Below are 7,673 nucleotides of genomic sequence, written 5' to 3'. Positions count from 1 at the left end.
AAGGTGGAGAGGACTTTGCAGGTGAAAGGAAATGGCCTTAGACAGCAGAAGGTCACAGATGAGCAAAGGCCTGAGTTGGGGATCTTTGAATGAGCCATTGTCAAGAAGTGAGTGAGTCCGCTGTTTGTCACTGTGATAAATGCCTGGGATGGTCAACTAGGAAAGGGTTTTGGGGGCTCATAGTTTTGGAGCTTTCAGGCCGTGGTTGGTTGTCCCCATGGCTTTGGGCCAGTGACGAGGCAGCACATCATGTTGGGAGCAAACGGCAGAACGAGAAGCTGCTTACCTCAAGGCCAGCACAAAAGATAGAGATAGAAAGGGGCCAGGGTCCCCCTGTCCTCCAAGGGCATGCCCCCAGTGACGTAAGACCTCTCACTAGGCCCACTTCTTAAAGGTTCTACCACTTCTCACTGGCACCATGCTGAGGACTCCGGGCTTTGGGAACATTCCAGATCCAAACTATAGCAAAAGAGCTTTCTTCCTGCTGATTCCACAAGTAGGTCTGAGGGATTCCAGTGGCTCAGGAGGTAACCAGGCCCCGCACAACCCACCAGCCACATCGCACCTTCTTCTGGGCTGGGGAGCCTGTACCTTCTGGCTCTGCCTCCAGCCCTGCAGACCGCCCCCTCTTTCTCGAAATACTGTCCCTGGCTCCTTGTCACCTGGCTCTCTTGATTTTTCTCCTCTTCGCAGGCTGTTCCTCTGTGTCTTCTCCCAGCTCTGAAGTGTTTCTGAGGAGGCGGCCTTGGAAGCCTTCTGTGTGGGATGTCCTCGTGCAAACCTGCTGTCAAGATCCCAGGGAAGAGCCCTCAGGTCAGCGGCTGAAGGCGACCCCAGCCCTGTGTCATGGGCTTGGTTGCTGGCGCCCCCGGAGGAGGACCGCTTTGCCCTCTCGCCTTGCTTGCTTGTCCTGGGTAAAGCAGCCCCTGCTCCTTTCTGGCTGAGCTGAATTGGTTCAAGCTGTCAAAGGCACCTGGGCATTCAAGGGACAGTATCCAGTGGCATCAGGAATATGTCAGGGGTCCTTCTTGCATCTGGTCTTGGGATGGAGACAGAGCAGAGCCACGTATTCCTGCACAGAAAGAGGAGAGGCAAAAGTGGGAAGAGGCAGCCCCGTCACTGTGACAGGCAGTGGGTGAGAAGGGCCCTTTGAGGAGAGTCTTGGGTAAACTCATCAGCCTCGCGGGGGCAATGAGCCGTGTGATCCCCCCACATGGAGCAAACCAAGGGCTATGTGTTCTTGGGGGGCAGCAGAGGTGCAGACAAGGGTTTTAGGTATCAGAGGAAGGTGTTTATTCCTACTTGGGAATGAAGGCGTGCCAAGACTGCGTGGTTAGGGCGGAGTTTGATGTACTCCCTGGAGGGTAGGAGCAGACACGAGGTGGAAATAGAACTAGGGAAGACAGTGAGTGAAATCCCAGGGACTGGAATATTCGTGGTCTGTCTAGGAAATGGCAGATGGTTCAGGGTGGCTGGAAGCTTTTAGTGATAGGGAGCCAGAGAAAGTTCTTGAGGAGTGGAGTGATGGAATTGACAGTGTGTGGTGATTGACAAGTTGCTTCTTGTGGCAGTATGGGGACTGTCATTAGCTACACGGGTTCTGCAGGTAAAGTGAAATCAAGTCTGTGTGGACTTAGGAGCAATGACTCCTGGGCTGGGGAGGTGGGAGGAAGTCTAAGCTTTTGGAAAGTAGTTGCTTGAGGCACCGACGCAGCCCCTGTTAGCTGATCTTCAATCTTTCTAGAGATGCCATTTCAGCCTAGTTTCCTGGGGCCTGAACAACTAAATATTTGATGTTTTTGTTTTTTTTTTTAATTGTATTGGAAAAATCTCAAACGGGGTAGAGAAAGATATTATTTCAAGCTTCCTTTTGGCTCCATGGCGGCTGGTGTATCTAGCCCCTGGGAAGGCTGAGAAAAGACCCAGATGGAAGAGTGGGTCAGCTGGGGGAGGGGACGGCACAGGGTTTCAGGACAGGTGGAGGCCGAGGCTCATGGTGGCTTGCCAGTGGAGATACCTGGCAGACTGTTGTGTCTCTGAACTCGAAGCTTCAGATGGAGGTTTGGGAGTGTATTAGACAGTGCTCAGCAAAAAGGCAATGTATGGACTTGTAAGTGAAAAGCCCAGGGGTAGGTGGGTCCAGACTTCACACTGGACATAGAGGTTCCCGTGATGCTCAATGATGCCAAATGGTCTGTCTGTCCACATCTCAGTTCTGTTGGTCTCTGACTTCATTCTGCATATAGGCTCTCTCCACCAAACAGGGTTAGTATGTCCAGTGGATAGAGGCTATTCTGCCTCTCATTCAGCAGCAAAGTCCTGGGACAATTCTGATTGGCCTTGGATTGGGTATGGATAGAAGAAATCCAGTCCTGAGGCCTGGGAAGGGCGGCCATTGTGACTGGTAGTTCCACTGTGGCCGTGGGAAAGGGGACAAGACCAATGGCCCAGAGAGGAAGGGAGTGTCATCCTGGGAATGCACACTGGGTTAGGAAACAGTCCGACACCCCTGCTCTGGGTCAAGGTTGTCTTCATTGCCAAGTGTGATTCTGCACTAGAGGAGAGGATGGGGTCGCCTAGGGAATAGTATAGAGAGTTGAAGGGAGAGGACTGAGGCTCATCCTGCCCAGGTTCAGGGCGAGGGCACAGGTGGAAGACTAGGCAGAGTGTTCCAGGAGCTCAGAGAGTCAGGGAGGGTCCAGGTCACCCAGGCTCCAGGAAGAAACATACAAGGAGGAAATGAAGATGTGACGTACTGCAGAGAGCTCCAGGGATATGGTCATAGGAAAGTGTCTGTGGCTTAGCTTAGCAATTAAGTCTTTAGCAAGCCCAGGAAAAGCCAGGGGAGAGTGGAATGGAAGCCGCTCAGATGGGGCTTTGAAAGATATGGGAGAGTGTCGGGGCTGGAGATTTTGTTGAAGTTCCATCAGTGGGGGAGATGCCTATGTTAACGTGTGTTAATGCTGGAGGGAAACCTGGGTTTGATCCTCAGCACCAAAAAGAGATGGGCAGGGCCAGACTCAAGGACAGCAGGGATAGGATTACCTTTAGCTTCAAAAGATCCTGCCACGCACAGCTACATGACAGGCAGAGCACAGGGTCCATCTCCGGTAATTGTTTTGGTCACTTCATATCATGTGCTTTTCCCCTTTGCAATGTGGCATTCATATTTACCTTTTAAAATTAGGTTGTAAGTCACTCAAGTGACACCTGTGTACGATAAAACAAAATGCGAACTACTCTGAAGGGAATTAAAAAAAAAATGAAAATTGAAAGTCTTCTCCGTCTTCTCCTAGCCTGTCTTCCTAGAGGTAACTGCTTTTGATCGTTTTCTTGGGAATTCTTCCAAAAATTTTTAATGCATAGACAAGCGTGTATGTGCATGTATTTTAAAATAGACAAGTGGGATTCTACTGTGCATACTGTTCGGCACCTTTCTTCTTCACTCGGTACTGTATCTTGGAGCTACTTCCTTATTAGCATATATAGAGATAGCTCATTCCCTTTCAAGAGCAGGGTGGTGTGCTCTTGTGGGGACGGAGCAGGGTTTGTTGCACCAATTCTTTACCATGTGGACTTTTTGCTGCTTCCAATCTAATGCCATTAAAAATGACATTTCAGGACCGAGGATGTAGCTCAATGATAGAGGGCTTGCCTCCCATGCACAAGGACCTGGGTTTATCCTCAGCACCTAAAAAAAAAAAACCCTCAGTATATCTTTTAATACATTCATTTTTTTGTGCACAGATGGAATTATTTTTGTACATTAAATTCTTAGGAATGGAATTATTGGCGTTAAAGAGTATATATATAGATGGTCCCCAAGCGATGATGATTTCACTTAATGATTTTTCCACATTACCATGGTATGAAAGTGATACCCACTCAGTAAAAACCGTACTCTGGATTTTGAATTTTGATCTCTTCCTGGGCTAGTGACAGTGGTACTGTATTTGAGATGTTAGGCAGAGGTCTAGAGCTGCAGCTTCTGATCAGCCACAGATCAGGAAGCAAAATGACTGATACACCTCAGTGTACTGTGTTATTCTACTATGGTGTTCGGAAGGTGAGGAGTATTAGGTGCTCTGTGTGTGTGTGTGTGTGTGTGTGTGTGTGTGTGTGTGTGTGGTGCGGGGGATTGAACCCGGGGCCTTGTGCATGTGAGGCAAGCACTCTACCAACTGAGCTATATCCCCAGCCCTAGGTGCATTTTTAATTTTTTTCTATTTTCAATTTACAATGGGTTTATTGAGACATAACGTTCATCATTAGTCAAGGAGCAACTCTATTTAAAAGTTTGATGGGTAATGCTAAATTATTCAAAGAAGTCACAAAAATGATAACTATTGTAGGACTTGGGTAGGAAATATACAGCTGTTTGTCATATTACTGGCTTTTAAAAAATATACGCTCGGATATACCTGCTCAGCAAGCCACAATATTTACAATTCCACGAGCAGCCAATAGGCATGCCCATTGTACCAACAGGACATTTAAAAAAGTTTTGATCTTAATCCATACGGAGGGTGGAAAATGGTACAGCCTTCTAGTTTAATTGCACATATTTAATCCTGAGGGTGGCTGCTCATTTTCTTTTTCAGTGACTCTTTTTCTATTTCTTTTGAGTTACACTTTTTAAAAAAGTTTTATTTTGTGCTACTGGGGATTGAACCCAGCTGCACTCTATTACTGAGCTACATTCCCAGCTCTTTTTATTTCTTATTTTGAGACAGGATCTTGCTAAATTACCAAGGTTGGCCTCAAATTTGCAATCCTTCTGCCTCAGCCTCCTGAGTTGCTGGGATTGTAGATATGCGCCACCACCCTGGCAAGACATACTTAATGCCTACAGAATATTTCATTTTATGCTTGTGCCTTAATTTTACTTGTTAGTTATTTACATGGCTTCTGAGCAACCGTGAATATCTTTGTACATGAGTTTTCTTTCTTTTCTCCTTTTTGACTTTCTTCTTTAATGTACCATTCCAGAAGATGAATTGCTCCGTCAATGGTGTGAGCCTGTTTATGACCTCCATACATATTGTCAAACTGCTTTCTCAAGGGACAGTACACTATACAGTGTCCCCGGTTTTATTATACTCTTATCAGCATTAGTAATAAAAAATGCTTTTTGCTAATTTTGTAGGCAAAAATAAAGTCTTTGTTTCATTTGTATTTCTTTTATTACCATCGAGGTTGAATGTTCTAGTATGTATTTGCTTAACAACTGCTTTTGCACCTTTTCCCTGCTCATCTGATTGATAGCTCATCCTTATACAAAGGAAATAAGATATTGTCTTATCTGGGAAGCTTCTATCTCTTCAGGCCCTGTGACCTTCTGGGAGATTATTGACGGATACCACGTTATCAAAGTTAACCACTTACATAAGAACGTGGGGGAGGGTGTGATTAGACTTGGGCAATGTGGAGTGAAAAGATGGGAGAACCGAATTAAGAGGACTCTAGTCCACAGAGTGTAGGAAGGAGGTGGGGAAAGTCGCGAGTCAGGATGGAAATTCCTGGGAGAGTTCTCCATCTCCCAGCTTCAGCCGGAAACCCTGGCAACCAGTGCAGCCTCGGGCACAGGATCCCCACTAGGGGAGCCTTCTCCTGAGGCCAGTGCTGCAGGGCAGAAAAGAGGCTAGGAAGAGGGAGGACTTTGTCAAGCAATTATTGAGCACCATCCTCTTCTTTAGCCAGACAGCCGTTTAGTTTCATTATGGTTAATCGATCTCTGTTAATTAATTTGACATCTAGATTCATTTAACCATTTCTACTAACTAATTTGACATCTAGATATACTGCTGTTTTGATTTGTACTTCTTTTGCTAGTAACGTTTACATATAGGGAGAATCGACGTTCCCTATGTGGGTACGTGGCTACACTTGCAGGAATGTGTAACCGCCCGGTACACTTCCAGACCATTTTACCTGAGTTCTGAGACCTGTGGTGTGTGTGGATGTGTGCATGTATTCACTTCTTTTCTGGGGAATTGACTGTTCATGTTCACATTTTTTTTTCTTTTGGATGTAAATGTTTCTATTGATTTCCAAATAATCTTCACAGATTAAAGTTATCAGTCTTTGTCAGACTTTTTTTTTTTTCCACAAAGGACTTATCATTTGCTATTTACCTTTGATTTTGTTTAATTTTTCAATTTATAATTGAAATGCATAGAGGTTAAGTGTAAGTTTGATGACTTTTGACAAATACGTGTACTCCTGTAATCACATTTCTATCCCAATGTATATAATATTTCTATTATTTTAGAAAGTTCCCTGCCTACTCCCCAGTCAATCCTCATCCTTCCCTGCTCTGCCAGAAGCGACCATTACTTTGATTCCTATCCCTGTAGATCAGTCTTGCCTGTTTTAGTATTTCATGTGAATTGTAAAGCTTGGGCTTTTCTGTGTGTGGCTTCTCTCCCTTAACAAATGTGTTTGGGATTTAACCTTGACCTTACTGTTGATACACTCTTCCTTTTTCTTGCTTAGTAATATTCCACTATATGAACGTAGCAGCATAACACTGCTTATTCATTCTTTTGTTTGTTGACATTTGGGGTATTTCTAGGACTTAGTTGTTATGAATAATGCTCTTGTACAAAACTTTTTGTGGACATATGTCTTTATTTTTCTTGGATAAATACCTAAGAATGGAATGGATAGATTAGATGGCAAGTGTATGTTTAACGTTTTTAGAAATTGCCATACTGTTTTCCAAAAAGTACACAATATGCCATTTTACAAAACTCCCACCAGCAGTGTGCAAGGGCCCAGTTTCTCCGTAGCTTGCCAACACATGGTGCTGTGTGTTTTTAAATTTTAGTCACTCTTGTGGGCTGTCGTGGCATGTCATTGCAATAATAATTCTCATTTCTCTGAAGACTCAGGACATTGAACGCTGTTTTCTTGTGTTTATGAGTTGTTCATATTATGGTGTATTTAATGTTAAGACATAAGTTTTATGTAGTCAAACTCATTAAGCTTTTGTTATGAATTTTTTCACTTTTATGCTAAGAAATACTTCTTAATACCAAAATTTGGTATTATTGTTACCAAATTTAATATTTGGTAAATATTTTTATTTACATTTCCTTCTAGCATTCTATTGGCTAAACTCTTAAATATTATACTCTTTAACTATATATATATTTTTGTTTTAGTACCAGGGATTGAACCCAGGGGCACTTAAACACTGAGACAAATCCTTGGCCTTTTTATTTTTTATTTTGAGACAGGGTCTTGCTAAGCTGTTTAGGGCCTTGCTAAGTTGCTGAGGCTGGCCTTAAACTTGCAATTCTCCTGCCTCAGCCTTTCAAGTCGCTGGAACTACAGGTGTGTGCTACTGAGCCTGGCCTATATTTTGTTTTAAATTGTTACAAAACTATCTGTCCCAATGTAATTAGGCAACTGAACTAACTGTATCTTGAATAGTCACTTCCTCCTTTCCTCACTTATTTGATTTAAATTTATCTTTCTTTTTTTTTTTTAGTTGTATTTGGACACAATACCTTTATTTTACTTATTTACTTTTATGTGGTGCTGAGGATTGAACCCAGCACACCTCACACGTGCTAGGCGAGTTCTCTACACTGAGCCACAATCCCAGCTCCCCCCCACCCCATCTACATTTATCTTAAACCAACTTTTACATATAATTGGATCAGTTT

This window comes from Marmota marmota, unplaced genomic scaffold (assembly GCF_001458135.2).
Source record: "Marmota marmota marmota unplaced genomic scaffold, marMar, whole genome shotgun sequence".
Classification (NCBI taxonomy): Eukaryota; Metazoa; Chordata; class Mammalia; order Rodentia; family Sciuridae; genus Marmota; species Marmota marmota.
This window is presented reverse-complemented; position numbering follows the sequence as displayed.